Source organism: Lygodium microphyllum, chromosome 9 (genome assembly GCF_053477565.2).
Source record: "Lygodium microphyllum isolate KBCC chromosome 9, Lygodium_microphyllum_v1.1.10, whole genome shotgun sequence".
NCBI classification, from domain to species: Eukaryota; Viridiplantae; Streptophyta; class Polypodiopsida; order Schizaeales; family Lygodiaceae; genus Lygodium; species Lygodium microphyllum.
Genome location: NC_141143.1, coordinates 504,812 through 522,012, shown reverse-complemented (window position 1 = coordinate 522,012; position 17,201 = coordinate 504,812).

The window sequence follows — 17,201 nt, the reverse complement described above, 5'->3', positions numbered from 1 at the left end:
TTGGCATATAGATGGTTTTGTTTTAATAAACTAAACACTAAAGATAAATGTTCTTCGTGTTCTTTTTCAGTTTTGTTGAAAACAAGAATGTCATCAAAAAAGACTATTAGACAATGCTGAAAATGCAAAAATATTATATTCATCATTCTACTAAATGTAGCTGGTGCGTTAATAAGTCCAAAGGGCATTACTAAGAATTTATAATGTCCAAATTGTGTACGAAAAGCTGTCTTAAAAATGTTAAGAGAGTAGACATACGAACTTGGTGATATCCTGATTTTAAATCAATTTTTTAAAAGACTGTTGCTCCTTGTAATTTATCTAGAAGGTCGCCTACTCTAGGTATTGGATACCTATTTTTAATCGCTATTTTATTAAGTGCTCTATAACCTATACACATGCGATAAGTTTGATTTTTCTTTTTAACTAATAATACACAAGCTCCAAAAGGCGAACTACTTGGACGAATTATTTTTCTACTTAGAAGTTCTTCAATTTGCTTCTGAACCTCTTTCTGTTCTAATTGGTTATGGTGATAGGGAGCTTTGCAAGGTGGTTGACTACCATGAAGTAAATCAATTTGGTGGTCTTCGAGTCGTGATGGAGGAAGTTGTAAAGGTAAATCATTAGAAAAACAATCAGAAAATTTAGCAATAAAATGATGTTGCTTTGAAGTTAGTTCAGTTTTTGTAACATCAACTTCATGAATCTATACTAAGAAAGCTTTTGATTATTTACGCAAACCTCACTTCCCCTATGTATGACTAATAATTGGAAATAATTCGATTTTTGTTAACCCTGCGAGTAAAATTTATTTACCTTTATGCTCAATGTGCATTGGGTGTGTGTTGTAATCTATATTGGGGTTGAATTGGTGACGCGATGGCATTCCTAGAATTACGTCAGTAAATTGCAAAGGTGCTGCTAAAATTTTTCACTTTTCCTTATAAGATCCAATACAAATTTCTAAATTATGAACTTCTTTAGTACCATTATATCGTTGTCCTAGAAATGCAGCCTTATAGGCAGATGGAACAATTTTAAGTTGTAATTTTCTAACTACTTTTTTTGAAACAAAATCATGAGTGCTTCCATCGTCATGCAAAACAGTCATATCATTATTATTGATTTTACATTGCATCTTTAATAAGGCATGCATAGAAATTTTACCAACAAGGTCTTCAGGTTTGTTAGAATTTTCACCCATAAGTGTAGCCTCATTGAAGTCGGGCATTACTTCAAGGTCTTTGTTGGATTCTTCAACTCCAAGAAAATTCAGATGCGCCGTGGGTTTCTTCCAATCACGGGTGTTGTCCATGGGACAACGACTCGCAATATGACCAGGATGCTTACAATTATAACAAATTACATTTTTGGAAATGGCATGAGACACTTGGGTTAACATTTTTAGGTTCACCAGATTTAGGCAAATTCAAAGGTAGATTGGGAGGTTTAGAATTGGAAACTGATTGACCATGATTATTAAGAACATTTTGCATCCATGGCCATCGGTTAAAACGATTCTTTCCATATTAAGAATTGAAGTTACGAAAAGAATTAAAACGAAAGTTGTTACCCATGTGGTTACCGTTGGATGCCAAAATTTCCCTTCGGTCTTTAGATTGCTTCTTTTCAGCGTCGTGAGCTAGGGATATGGCTTCGTCCAGATTATTGGGCTTGAACATGTTGACTTCGGCTTAAATGGATGGAATTAAGGCAGACATATACTTTCTCTTGAAGGTAGACTCTACCACTAGCTCCACCATTTGGAGCTGCAAGAGAATGCTCCAAAATCTTTCTGTGTATTGAGGGATAGACTCACGTTCCCGTTGCATGAATAGGTCCCATTGTTGTTGCATACAGAGCTCGAATTGTGCAGGGAGAAAATTTGCAAGAACCTTCTTGCGAAAGTCATTCCATATGAAAGGACGATCAACACTTTTATGCGTGACATCCCACCATAATGCAACTTTCTCAATAAAATAATGAGATGCAAATTTAATTTTATCACTTTCTAAGTATTTCTCATTGTCAAAATAAACTTCGAATTGACTTAACCATGACAGAATTTTGTGACCATCTTTAAGACCATCAAAATAATTAAATTTGAATGTACGCTTGCTTATCTTGGACTCCTTTCAACTAGCGTGGACATCCAAAGTAGCGTTGATGGTGCGAACTAGGTTGTCGTCATTGGTAGAAATTTCAGTGGTAGGATGCTTAAGGGACTTCAATTCTTGCTCCAGTTGTACACGGTGTTGATGCTCTTCTTCAAGTTGCATGGATATTAAATCCATATACTGCTCCAAGGTTGGCTTAGGAAGCGGTGATACAGAGTCAAAATTGGTAGTGTCGGATGGCCCTTCACATGACATGATTGCTTGATGGAGAAATCCGGAGATTTAGGACACCTTGCAAATGAAAACACGCCTTGCTTGTCATTGATGAATTTTGGTGTGTAAGACCAAAATTTTAAGTAGCCTTTGGACAAGAAATTATGGATGGAAGTAGGCAAGAAAGGCGAGAAATTTTTATGGGAATTTTGTGAAATTTATGAAGCTGGAAAGAACTGCGCGAGAATTGCCTCTATGGAAGAGATAGTCAGCTGTGACTTGTGAAGATTTGTAGAGTCTATGTATGACACGGAGTAAGAGAAGATGAAGTTGATTATGTAAGTGATAAAAGAGGTAATGTAACTTGCTTAATAAAGCTTTAAGCCTTTAAAAAAAACTTGACGATTTAGGACAAAAGGACGTCGTGAATGTTGTCGTGACGGTAAAAAAAATGGCCCCCCCAAACAAAATCAAGATTGAGCTTAAGCTCTTGATTAAGCTTAAGCAAAGCTTTTAATTAGGCTTTAATTAAGCTTACTAACCACCTTGAAGCTCCAATACTTCACAAAACATGGCGCCATGATGTGGGAGTGGGTCTTCTTCAATGTCTGAGAAAATAACAAAATTTCTTGACTATGATAAAGGGGTTGGGGGTTTTAAAGGCCTGGGAATCTAGCCGTGTGGTTTGTGATGAGACGGACTGTAGAGTCTCTTTGCAGAGCAGAGGGCTCGCCTTCACGCCATAGGGTAGGCGATTGGAAGCCCAAGAGGTAGACTGGGCTCTGATACCACTGTTGCGAGCAACGGATGCGTGGTTTGCGCATAGCGAATGGAAGAAGTTCCCTCTTTCTCTCTTTTACTCATCAAATTGCATACGACTCATGAGTAATTAAAAATAGACTAAAAGAGAGGGTAAAGTAAGATGAAGTGACACAAGATTGGGTATAATCTCCCCCCGACATGAAGTGGGTAGCTCCCTTCATGCTGTATTTATAATAATATTATAAAATCTTATTTGCCCAAGATTTAGGCCCTTTACAATCACTCTTTGCATAAAGAGTTTGAGTGTACTGGAAAAGAGATAGAGTATTGTGAATTAATGGATGCTAGCAATTGTGCATCCCACAACTCTCTAGAACCATTAATATTTTATTGGACATATCTTCTAAAAATCTATTTTGCTAATAAATATTTACATAGAGACTATGCATACGCTTTATAAGAAATAGCGATTCGTCTAATACAATAATCTAATAATTGCCAAATAAATTCTTGAGAAAATAATCTTTAAAATTCTTGCGCATGGCAGGCCTTTCCAATTCACCTTGCTCTACACATTAGCTGCCAAAAATTCAAAAAATCATGTTAGAATAATAACCAACTGAATAATTGCAACTAGCCACATAAATCAATTAATTTGGAATTCCATACAATAATTAATTCACGAAGACGTTAATACTCGTGTGGATAAAATGGTATCACCCACATTCACACTTGCATCGATGCCTGGAAAGGATAGGCATCCCCATCGACCTTCCGCCTAAGATAATATAGGAACGTGTCCCGCATTGACGGAGAACCATTTAAGGCGCTCATCCCGCCAACGTACACACAAAGGAGAACCATTTAAGACACTCATCCCTTTGCGTAGGTGCCACCTGGCAACAGTCAAGCTCACCATGTCGGATGTATGAAACATGTGGTTTATGAGGGGAATAAGCGAAAAGTGTCTAAGAACTTTTTGAGGGATGGTTTGCCCTTGCAAGTCCTATCGATATCTATGAGCACCACACTTTGGATATGTCTCCATAGTCTCGTATTCTCCTGGAAATAGTATGTAATCATTGATACATGCACGGATGCTCTTGTAGTTCATGCCAAACTTTTGTAAAACATATCGTACATTATCACGAGACTCAGGCATGGTATTTGCAAGTGATAATATATGATACTTCAGCAACTTGAAAAATTTTCATAAAACACCTTGAAAAAGCACAAATGTTTTTAATGATAGTGCCGAAAAGAAATCAACAAAGCGTACGTACAAGGTACATAAACAACTCGATCACACTCGCATCGCTCCACCCGTATTTTGCTTGCACACTTAGGAGTGCAAGCAGTTGTTTACATATAAGGTGCCTAAACAACTTGGTCACACTCGCATCGCTCTACCCATGTTTTGCTTGCACACTTAGGAGTACAAGCAGTGTCTTCAGGTGAGATACTTGGCACCCATCATATAATGGTATGGATGCTTTCTCTCTAAGCAGATCAGATGTCTCGACATCCATGGGTATCAATGCATTGATCATTGCCTCCATCTCAGGCTCCAAGATTGTAGGTAAGTCTAGAAGGCTATCAGTCTCCTCTGGTATTGACGGTATAGATTGGGTAATACCTTCCAAGTGGTGGATTGGCTCATGTACTCCATCCATCGTACGCCCACGAACTCTTCTAACTGGCTGCAAAGGATGCACTCCTCCTTGGGATGAGACGTCACCTCCCTGGATAGAAAATTTGCTAGCCATACCCAATGTTTTTGTATATGGTATATCAATTAGCTTGCGAATACGATGTAGGATTGATATATACTTTTCTTACCGTTTGCTCAAAATCTGATATCACCTGATCAATGATCTTAAATTGCGAAGCGTCGTACATGTTCTATAGACAATCAACATTTTCGTCTAATTGCCAGCTTACATTGAGAGCAAGGACATGGGACACGCTGATTAAGACATGCCTCGTGATCTTGAACATCAGACCTTTATCGTTTTCCATTTTGTCTATGTTACGACAAACAATTTGTTTTTGTTATCATTCTTTTTTTCTTTCTTAAATTGTTTGAGAAGGGATTTCTTCTCTTGTAACTCAGCAAAATTAACGTATGTAAAGTCTCCACCCACCCACAAATTAACATATGTCAGAGTGTTTTCCGTCTCGTGGTATTGCACCGGACCTCACCACCACTCTCTCTTTGTTTTTTATCCATTCATTCTCTTCTCTCCTTCCATCTCTCTCTCTCTCTCTCTCTTTTTCTCTTTCTTTATTATGTTGTATGTTTATTCCCTCTCTCTCATTCCTTCTTCCTTTTTCTCTTCCTCTCCCTCTCTCATTTCCTTTAACAAAACATCTCTCTCTCTCTCTCTCTATCACTACCACTACAATAAACAAGAAAATAAGAAGAAAAAAAAAAACTACTACTACTACTACAACAACAAACAAGAAAACAAGAAAAAACTACTACTACTACCACTACTACAACAACAAAAATAAACAAGAAAACTAAACAACAATAAACAAGAAAACGAAAAAAACTACTACTACAACAACAACAACAACAAACAAGAAAACCACTACTACTACAACCACGACTACGACGACTATGACTACCACAACAACAAACCACTACCACTACAATAAATTAAAAAATAAGAAAATAAGAAAAAACAACAACTACTACTACTACTGCTACGATAACAACAAACAAGAAAAGAAGAAAAAACTACTACTACTACCAAAAAAAAAAAAACAACAATAAACAAGAAAAGAAAAAAAAACTACTACTACTACAATCACAACTACGATAACTATGGCTACCACTACAATAAACAATAATAAAAGGGGGAAAAAAAAAACAACAACAACAACTACTACTACTACAAACAAGAAAAGAAGAAAAAACTACTACTACTACCACTACTACAACAACAATAACAAACAAGAAAACTAAACAACAATAAACAAGAAAAGAAAAAAAACTACTACAACTACAACTACAACAACAACAAATAAGACCACCACCACCACCACTACTACTACTACTACTACAACCACAACAACAAACCACTACCACTACCACTACAATAAACAAGAAAAGAAGAAAAAACAACAACAACTACTACTACTACGATAACAACAAGCAAGAAAAGAAGAAAAAACTACCACAACAACAACAACAACAACAACAACAACAAACAAGAAAACTAAACAACAATAAACAAGAAAAGAAAAAAACTACTACTATAGCAACAACAATAAACAAGAAAACTACTATTACTACTATTGCTACAATCACGACTATGACTACCACAACAACAACAAACAAGAAGAGAATAAATTAAACAACAACTACTTCTGCTACTACGACTACCACAACAATAACAAACAAGAAAATAAGAAATTAAAAAACAACTACCGCTACCACTACTACTACGACTACCACAATAACAACAAACAAGAAAAAAAGAAAAGAAAAAATAAAACAACAACAACCTCTCCCTCCCTCCCTCTCCCTCTCTTTCTCTCTTTTCCTATTATGTTTAATGTTTTCTCCCCTCTCTCTCTTGTTCCTTCTTTCCTTTTCTCTCTTCCTCTCCCTCTCTCAATACACATCATTTTTAACAAAAACAAGTAAAAGAAAAAGAGAAAAAACAAAAGCAAGGTAAGAAGGAACAATGCACTCACCATAAAGGCCCGAGGATGGATTCGGCGGCTCCTCTTCACCCTCCGTACACTTCCTCCTCTTCTTCGCGAATGGCGGCGATGGCGGTGGCGGTGAAAAGCTTTCATTCTCCCTCTTTCTCTCCCTCTCCCTCTCAAATGCAAGATGGAATTCGCTCTCCCTTTCGCTCTCTCTTTCATTCGTTCGTGCAAAATAACGCGCTTGCGTTTTGGCCCGTGTTTTTTCATCTGAGCATTGTCGTTATTTGTGTCGCGACGCCGCTATTTTGTGTCGAAAAGCGCCATCGCTATGCCTCTGTATCCTTGTAGTGACAATCATTACCGATCTTCCCCTAACTATCAATGCATGAGGAGTACAAGCTGCATCTACATTCTTTCTATTTATATCCTTTATGAGTAAGGTACCTCAACATCCTGGAGTTTAACCATCCTTACGTATATTATCACACATGGCAATATGAAAAGTACCCCGTGACTCGAGAAGTGTCACAAGCAAGAACAAGGGGGGGAGGTTATCCTTGAACTTAATGCCTCACGAAGTCAACAAGCTGAAAAAAGAATGAAATTCATTCAAATATGCTGACATACTAGTCCCTTCCTTCATGTGAAGGTCCATGATCTATTTCAACCAATACATCTGTGAGGCACGACTTTACTTATCATTAAGATTACATATTGTCGAGACCTAAAATGGGCCCACCAATAGTAACTCTCACACATTAAGCTCACTAACTGACTTGACAAGACTAACCCCCATGGCCCTAGGACCATGAGCGACTGGCAATAGACTAAGAAATATCTCACTAAACCTTAACACATTGTGTTGTAGCCTACTCTCTTAACTGCTTGCCCCAAACTCCAAGCAGGAATGCCTAACATAAGGTGTCCAATACACCACATAAACATCACAAAGGCATCTACTCAACTGATTGTCGTAGCCCCTAGATACAAGCAACCTACCTTCATCGATACTCATCTTTTAGCAAAAACTTAACACTTACTCTCCACTCATCCTCACTATAAACCCCTTTGAACCCTCAGGGCTAATTGACTTGGGTAAAATAGGAGAGAATACCAAAGTATAGAGTTGTCCACCAATTGTAAGCAATAAACTGCCAAAGAATAATGTTTGCTCTTTAGAAAAAAGTTAAAAAATATAATTACAACAATGCTAAAATAAAGATAGTAGCATTATCAATCCAACTATGGGCAAATAGCCAAGAAAGAAATCTCCCACTACTAAGGATATTTGAGCAGCAATTGAGATACAAAGAATGTAACTAGCAGGTGACTAAGCATAAACCAATGGTACCAAAAGATTGTCATGAACTCAAATTGTTAGTAAGCCATACATCCCATGTTCATATGCATTACTGATAAACTGTTGACATAGGCATATGTTGGTGTCCAAAGCATACGGAATCAAATTATCCCACAAGTAGAGGAAACTGCATCCAATAGCATACAAGAGAGCATATACATGAACCAAGAGTTGCAGTATCTCAATGTGCCAAGTAAGTATAATCATCTCCCATTGAAAGAAAATATGGAATGCAAAGTGAGCAAGTAAAGTTAAAAGACATATACATTAAAGCATTTGGGAAGCCCCAGTGCATCAAAAATACATCCGATAGTATAAATGTCCAATGAAGCTTCAATACTCGTAAGTGAGTAAGCATAAAAGCTAAAAGCAATTGATCAAAGCCTAAGTATATCAAATGTAGCTCAAATCTAAGTGCCAAATCATATCATAACCATATGTAGGCTCATACATCACCGTAGGCGTATAGCATACCTGAAATACCATGTAGATATAATAGGCATTCAAAGCATGAAGTCATCATTATATGCTTTCTATCCAAATTGTTATGACAACAATAAACCCCTATAAAAATGATCTAATCAAGCTCTAAACAATCCAAATAGCATCCCAAAGCATAACCATATCATATAGGTACCAAAATAGTATCCCCAAAGCATCAAACATGCATTATGGAATTTATTGTTTGTTATCCAAACCAGAACTATTATATTTTGTGTTTTTAAAAAAAGAACCTACACAGAATCAATTTTTTGAGTGTTTAGATCTATAGCTCTTGACATGCTATTCATTTTTAGCTATAGAACACCTAAATCCAATGTCGTATGTGAATGTTATAGCCAAAATATGAATGTGTTATCAAGTCACTATAGTTGCCCATGACTTCTGCAACATGCTCTATATCCACTCAAAATGGATAGAATGGCCGCTTCTCAATTGAATAAGCACTCAACAAGGCTCAAGTAATCCCTAAGAAGCTCCTCAACAAGTCAGGAACAAGCTAGGAGAAGGAAAAACTCAATGCATACCTTAGGAGAAAGAAACAATGGTTGTTATGAAACCCTAAGTTGAAGCTTTAAATCTGGGCTAAAGCAAAAGATGAAGAAGCTCCTCAAATACCCACTTTGATACTAGTTGAAAGGTAGAGCCTAAGTGAAAGTACACAAACAAAAGTAAGAGCAAAGCAAGAGCTATGGTGGATGGAGCAAAATAGCAAGGGAGAGGGACATTGTATGTGGGGACTCCAATAGTCACAATGTGTGATCGTCCATCCCTTATTCAATAGTCACTAAAAGAATAAAGAATAATGTGATAGTTATGGGTGCCAGTCCCTTATAGTGTATATTTGTGCAGTCACAATGTGTGAAGTAAATACAAGGTAGCATAGGCATAGGTGCCTTTACCCCCATTATCTTTACCACACGGAGTATGATAATCATGAATTGAAGGATATGGGTTTTGGATATTTGTCTCTTCATCATCAAGTGAAGGTCATCAACTATCGATAGAGAAAACATGGAAACCACTGTCAATAATGACTCATTCAGAGGATTTAGCTAAGCTTTTAGATTATGATGCTCCACTAGAAATATGACTTAGAACCCATTGGAGGCAATGAGAAGCCAATAAGAGGATACCGAAAGTGTGAAGAGCCTATCCATAAAAAGTGACAAATGTTCCTTTAAAGATACAAGTGACAGAAGTGCAAGGGGAGAGCCCAGAGACACCTATGCATAACTATAAAGACAGGCAAGAACAAAGTGCTATAGTCACGATTGATTTTCAAGTATATGAGAAGTCTAAGGTTAAAAAACTGCTTCCCACGAGAATAGTGCATATACTCATTAAGATAGAGGAAATAATAACCTAGATGGTTGGACTAGCAGGATGCAAAACTCCTCCACAAAGCTACAAACTTAGAAGTACTCGAAGGAGCAGTCCGTTGCATTGAACAATGGCCTAGAGAAGCATTTTTAGGGTAGCCAATATGGTTCTATGCTATTTTTAAAAAAGGTAGCCAAAATGGTGCTATGCTATTTTTAAAAATGAGTTTGCTTGGGATATCTATTACTATCCACATGAGGCCCAATGAGTTGATCCTACATATACCCTTACCCTCAAAAACATAATAAGCATTGTGAAAAAAAGCATGGCAATTATAAATTTCCTAAGAAGCCTAATATTTAGGCCTTTGTTTATGAGAAGACATATCTGTTTCCAACCTAGGGATTAATCTCCTCATTCAATGAATTTGTAAGAAGATTGAATAACTATCATTATGCATCTTTCATCACCACATGTAATTACCTACAGGTTTATAAGTGACACTATTGCAAGAGCCTCACATCTCCTATAAGATGGCCTCCCACCCCTCTTCTTTAATGTGAATGTAAAGATAGACAAGGTGGCTATGCTATGATTGTATATTCATGTGTTGTACTTGCCTTCTTACTACATATCTATTTTTAAAGAGACAATAGACAATCAATCTACTAAATGTACTCATCCATTCTACCCAGAGTCTCCATTCAATCCAATGCTATTTTAGTAAAGGCTTATTTGCTTAGTAAGGGTTCCCTAATGAGAATGTTCTAACACTTCTTGAGGAATGAAAATCATGCCTAAAAAACAAATTTAATGAGTTTCTCTCATTAAGGGATTCCATATTGTTGCAATACTCTGGTAAATGGGAAAACCTTAGACTTCTAAGGATCTCTCCAGTAACATATTTCATCCTTGTCCCATGCTAGTCCTTGCTAATATTGCAACTTTGAATACATGGATCGAGAGGAGGATGCATTTGCATCATTTAACTCTCCATTTTTTTCTAAATCTACAAGCACAAACTTTGAGCACTCAAGTAAAGGCCTTTATCATATCATGTACAAGGTATAGCAACAAGATGACAATACCTTTTAATGCCATGTGCATTTTTGCATATTGAAGTTTTGTGTGAACAATACCACATAAAACTTGAGAACAATACATTTAGGTCCCATTCCGATGTACTAATAAATGCACAACAACTTTGTAATTTTAAATCATAGCGATCTCAAGAAATGTAAAACATATTGGGGGAGTGATTTAATAGAGACTTCAAGTGTGTCTCAATATGCAATTCCAAGTTTACAAGATCCATCGGTGCATCTGATAAATATTATATTTGAATCATTGACACTCTTTGTACAATAAAGACTCTCTCTCACCCTTCCTATTGCATAGGAAACAACATTAGACCATACTTATAGAGATTACTTAGTTGTTTATGAGCCCAATCAATTGAAAGGCAAGCACTTGAAGATTTGCTATAAAAACCAAGCTTAGGACAACATATAGGGCGAAACAAGATGATGCACAAACCTTACATTGGAGCACTATACAAAAGGTGACTTGTCACAATATCACCATGCCATTTGGTGGAGAGCCAAAATAATCCTAATAGGGATTCACCATGATAGAACACTACAAGGAAACGCAGGTATAGCGACGGCGGGTAGCGACGCAGGAATAGCAGCGTCGCTATTTGCATCGCAAATGCAACGCTAATAGCGACACCCCACAGAGAAAAAAATCAGGCCAAAACCCGAGCGCGTTTTATTTCGCGCATTCGTGAAACATTTCGAGAGGGAGAGCAAGAGAGAGAGTGACCGTTTTGCATAGAGGGTGAGAGAGGGGGAGGAAGAAGGCCGCCGTCGCCGCTGTTCGCGAAGGAGAGGAGGAGCCGCCAAACCCTCCTGCAAATCTTTACTGTGAGTCCATTATCTCTCTCTTTTACTTGTTTAGGGTTTAATTTGTGTATATTGAGAGAGGGAGAGGAAATGAGAGAGAAAGAGAGGGAGAGGGAGAGGGAGGGAGAGAAAGAGAAAGAGAGGGGGAGAGAAAGAGAAAGAGAAGGAGAGGGAGGGAGAGTGCATTCTCTCTCTCTTTTACTTTTTGTTATATAATTTGTGTATATATATTGAGAGAGGGAGAAGAAATGAGAGAGAAAGAGATGGAAAGGGAGAGAGAGGAAATGGGAGGGGGAGGGGGAGGGAGGGAGAGAGAGAGAGAGAAAGAGAGGGAGAGGGAGGAAATGAGAGAGGGAGAGGGAGGGAGAGAGAGAGAAAGAGAGGGAGAGGGAGAGGGAGGAAATGGAAGAGGGAGGGGGATGAAATGAGAGAACGAGAGGGAGGGAGAGTGTATTCTCTTTTTTTTATTTTTTAATATAATTTGTGTATATTGAGAAAGGGAGAGGAAATGAGAGAGAAGGAGAGGGAGAGGGAGGAAATGGGAGAGGGAGGGGGAGGAAATGAGAGAGAGAGGGAGGGAGAGGGGGAGGGGAGGAAATGGGAAAGGAAGAGGGAGGGAGAGAGAAAGAGAGGGGGAGGGAGAGGGAGAGGGAGAGGGAGGAAATGAGAGAGGCAAAGGGAGGGAGAGAGAGAGAAAGATAGGAAATGGGAAAGGAAGAGGGAGGGAGAGAGAAAGAGAGGGGGAGGGAGAGGGAGAGGGAGGAAATGAGAGAGGCAAAGGGAGGGAGAGAGAGAGAAAGACAGGGAGAGGGAGAGGGGGAGGAAATGGGAGAGGGAGAGGGAGGGAGAGAGAAAGAGAGGGGGAGGGAGAGGGAGACATTAAACATAATAGGGAAACGAGAGAGGGAGAGGGGGGGAGACGAAAACATAATAGGGAAATGAGAGAGGGAGAGGGAGGGAGAAGAAATGAGAGAAGGAGAGGAAGAGAGCAAAAGGAAATGAGAGAGGGAGAGGAGAGAGAAAAAAAAGAGAGAATGAGAGGAGAGAGAAAAAGAGAGAATATGTTAAACATAATAGGAAAAGAGAGAAAGAGAGGGTGTGGGTGAGGGTGAGGGCAAGGACGAGGGAGGGAGAGGAAATGAGAGAGGGAGAGAAAGAGAGAAAAGGAAATGAGAGAGGGAGAGGAGAGATAAAAAAAGAGAGGAGAGAGAAAAAGAGAAAAATCATTAAACCGAATAGGGAAAGAGAGAAAGAGAGGGTCAGGGTGAGGGAGGGAGAGGAAATGAGAGAGGGAGAGAAAGAGAGAAAGGGAAATGAGAGAGAGAGAGGAGAGAGAAAAAAATGAGAGGGAGAGAGAGAGGAAATGAGAGAGGGAGAGAAAGAGAGAAAGGGAAATGAGAGAGGGAGAGGGAGAGGAGAGAGAAAAAGAGAAAAAAATCATTAAACCTAATAGAGAAAGAAAGAAAGAGAGGGTGAGGGTGAGAGAGGTAGAGGAAATGAGAGAGGGAGAGAAAGAGAGAAAGGGAAATAAGAGAGGGAGAGGAGAGAGAAAAAGAGACAAAAATCATTAAACCTAATAGGGAAAGAGAGAAAGAGAGGGTCGGGGTGAGGGAGGGAGAGGAAATGAGAGAGGGAGAGAAAGATAGAAAAGTAAATAGGACCTTACAATAAGCTCATCCTAGGCTCATAGGGGTTAGGATGATCCTAACAAACCTAAGGGATATATAGCTAGAGAGCCCTAGCATACTTGTGCCTCCTAGCATAATGTTCTTCTTACAAAGAGACCTCTCATACATTGGGCTTGTCCTAGCCTCCACCACGCAAATATATAATGAAGGCAATCAGCCTATCAGTATGAAAAACATTCATTTTTCATAACATAATCCCAAAAATGACTTTGGATATTCCATAAAAATCAATCTCTTCTTAAAAAGACAAATACAGAAAACTGAAACAGCATCATTCATATATATGCTTCGCAAAACTAAAACAGCATCACCACAAGATCTCTTAGGAAACTCATCTTCAACTATCAATTTTAATTAATAAATATAATATAAAATCACTTGCAAGGAATGACACTCTTTTATCATTAACCCTCTTTATTCCTTAGAATAGTCTTAGGAACAAATTTATGCTCTAACAAGCATATATTTGAGCATAATAACTATTTTAAGGTTTATTCCATGAGTAGTAGTAGTATATATGCAACCATCAAGCTAGAGATCATGCTTTGGTATATGTGGAGATCCCAATCTCATACCCTCATAAAGATTGTAGTGTGCAATAGTGTGGAGAGAAGATGGGTGAGTTGTAAATGGTAAAGGAGAATTCTATTGATGATGGAGAGAAGATGAGGTGAATCGCCAATCCTATTCTTCGTGAGTGCAACCTACCCATAGTCATGGTCGTTGTGGTCGTGGTCGTGGTCGTGGTCGTCGTAGTCGTGGTCGTAGTCGTAGTCATATTCGTAGTCGTGGTCGTAGTCGTGGTCATGGTTGTGATCGTCGTGGTCGTGGTCGTGGTCGTCGTAGTCGTGGTCGTGGTCGTGGGTCATGGTTGTGGTCGTCGTAGTCGTAGTCGTGGTTGTGGTCGTGGCCGTGGTCGTAGTCGTAGTCGTGGTCGTGGTCGTGGTCATAGTCGTCGTCGTAGTCGTAGTCGTGGTGGTGGTTGTGGTTGTGGTCGTCGTCGTAGTCTTAGCCATGGTCGTGGTCGTGATCGTACTCGTGGTGGTCGTGGTCGTGGTCATGGTCATAGTCATAGTCGTGGTCGTAGTCGTGGTCATGGTGGTCATAGTCGTGGTCGTAGTCGTAACGTAGAAAAAGAGAGAGAGATGGAAGGAGAGGATAACAATTTAAGAAAGAAAAAAAAATAGAGAGATGGAAGGAGAGGATAATAATTTAAGAAAAAAAGAAGAATGATAACAAAAACAAATTGTTTGTTGTAACGTAGACAAAATAGAAAACGATGAAGGTCTTGTTGTTCAAGATCGCGAGGCATATCTTAATCAGCGTGTCCCATGTCCTTGCTCTCAATGCAAGCTGGCAATTAGACAAAAACACCGATTGTCTATTGAATACGTATGATGATTTGGCGAGTTTCAATCTATCACTGATCAGGCGATTGTGGATTTTCAGCAAATGGTAAGAAAAGTTAATATCAATCATGCATTATACTCGCAAGCTAATTGAATACCATATATAATAAGATTGGGTCTCCCTGGCAAATTTTCTATCCAGGGAGGTGATGTCTCATTCCAAGGAGGAGTTCACCCTTTGCGGCCAATTAGAAGATTTCACGGGCGTGCACTGGATGGAGTGCATGAGCCAATCCACCACTTGCAAGGCCAATCTATACCGTCAATGCCAGAGGAGACAGGAAACCTTCCAGACCTACCTACAATCTTGGAGCCTGAGATGGAGGCAATGATCGATACATTGATTCCCATGGATATCGAGACTTTTGATCCGCTTAGAGAGGAAGCATTCATACCATTATATGATGGGTGCTGAGTATCTCGCCCGAAGACACTGCTTGCACTCTTAAGCGTGCAAGTAAAATACGGGTGGAGCGATACGAGTGTGACCAAGTTGTTCAGATACCTTGTACATACGCTTCATTGATTTTTTTTTCGGCACTATTATTAAAAGCATTTGTGCTTTTTCAAGGTGTTTATGATTTTTTTCAGGTTATTGAAATATCATATATTACCACCTGCAAATACCATGCCTGAGTCTCGTGATGATGCACGACATGTTTTACGAAAGCTTGGCATGGACTACAACAACATCCATGCATGTATTAACGATTGCATACTGTTTATGAGACTATGGAGACATGTCCAAAGTGTGGTGCTCACAGGTATCGATAGGACTTGCAAGGGTAAACCATCCCTCAAAAAGTTTTCAGACACTTTTCACTTATCCCTCGCATAAACCACATGTTTCGTACGTCTGGCATGGCGAGCTTGACAACGTGGCATGCGCAGAATAGGTCCACGAATGGAGCTCAACGAATATCAGTGGATTCATGCGCATGGAGCCACATTGACTCTACCTTTCCAGGCTTTGCCCAAGAGCCAAGGAATCTTCGGCTCGGTCTTGCAATGGATGGCGTGAACCCATTCGGTCTGCGCTCAACTTCTTACAGTGTGTGGCCTATAGTCATTGTCAACTATAATATCCCTCCATGGCTTTCTACGAAGAAAGGACATCCCATCCTTAGCTTACTCGTCCCCGGTCGCTACAAAGTCAAAAATATGGACGTGTATCTTCGTCCATTAGTCAATGAGCTTAAGATTTTGTGGGAGCAGGGGGTCACCGTGCAAGATGAGTAGGGGCGATGGTCGACGGTCAGCCAATATTCGAGCCATTTTCATGTGGACGATGCATGACTTTCCGAGATTTAGAGAGTGCTCAGGTGAACATGCCTCCGTTCTCGTTGGTAATATCTATATTTTATCTCGTTCAAGCTTATATTCACTGGGTCGTGGTGTTGGAACAGGTCTGATTACCTCAGGTTATCATGCATGTCCATTGCGCGGGCCACAATTAGACTCTCGAAGGTCACGAACCATGAAGAAGATGATATATCAAGGACACGCTACTTTCTTGCTAAAGGATCATGAACTCAAGGAAGGTTTTCTTGGACGACCTCTAACACGTATGAATGCCGCAAGCTGGTACAAGCTGAAAATGGTCCACACAGAATCACATCCAAACGGAATGCGGCGGTTCTTAATTTTCTACGAGTTGCCATATTGGACCCACTTACAGGTCAACCACTTGTTGGATCCCATGCATATTTTCAAGAATGTGGGCAGCTTACTATGGGACCACATCACAGGAAAGAGAGACACTATAGGGGCACGAATGGATTTGAAGGAGGTAGGTAAGATGGAGGCGCTTTGGCCGCAGTCGAGTGCTGATGGTCGCGTGCAGCTACCTCGAGCTCCTTGGATTTTGTCCACTAAAGAAGAGCGCATTGTGAAGCAAGTAGCCAAGTCTATCCGCACTCTGATGGGTATGATGCGTTCTCTCAGGTCTGCATTTTCTAAAGACGACCAATTATCAGGGTTAAAATCCCATGACTGGCATAAAATATGTCAGGTTTGTACTACGAATGGATTGTAATTGGCGTGCGCATTTTGCTATTTGGAGTATAGCCATTATTCATAATGCTTTCTCATTTATCGCAGTTTGTACTACCGATCGAAATCGCAGGATGTCTTACTCTAGAAATACGTGGGGCCATTTACAGATTGTCGACTTTGGTGCAATGGATCTCACAGAAGGAGATTAAGATGTCCTCTATTGAATCCGCGAGACGGGGAGCAGTGGAGACGGTCTGTCTCTT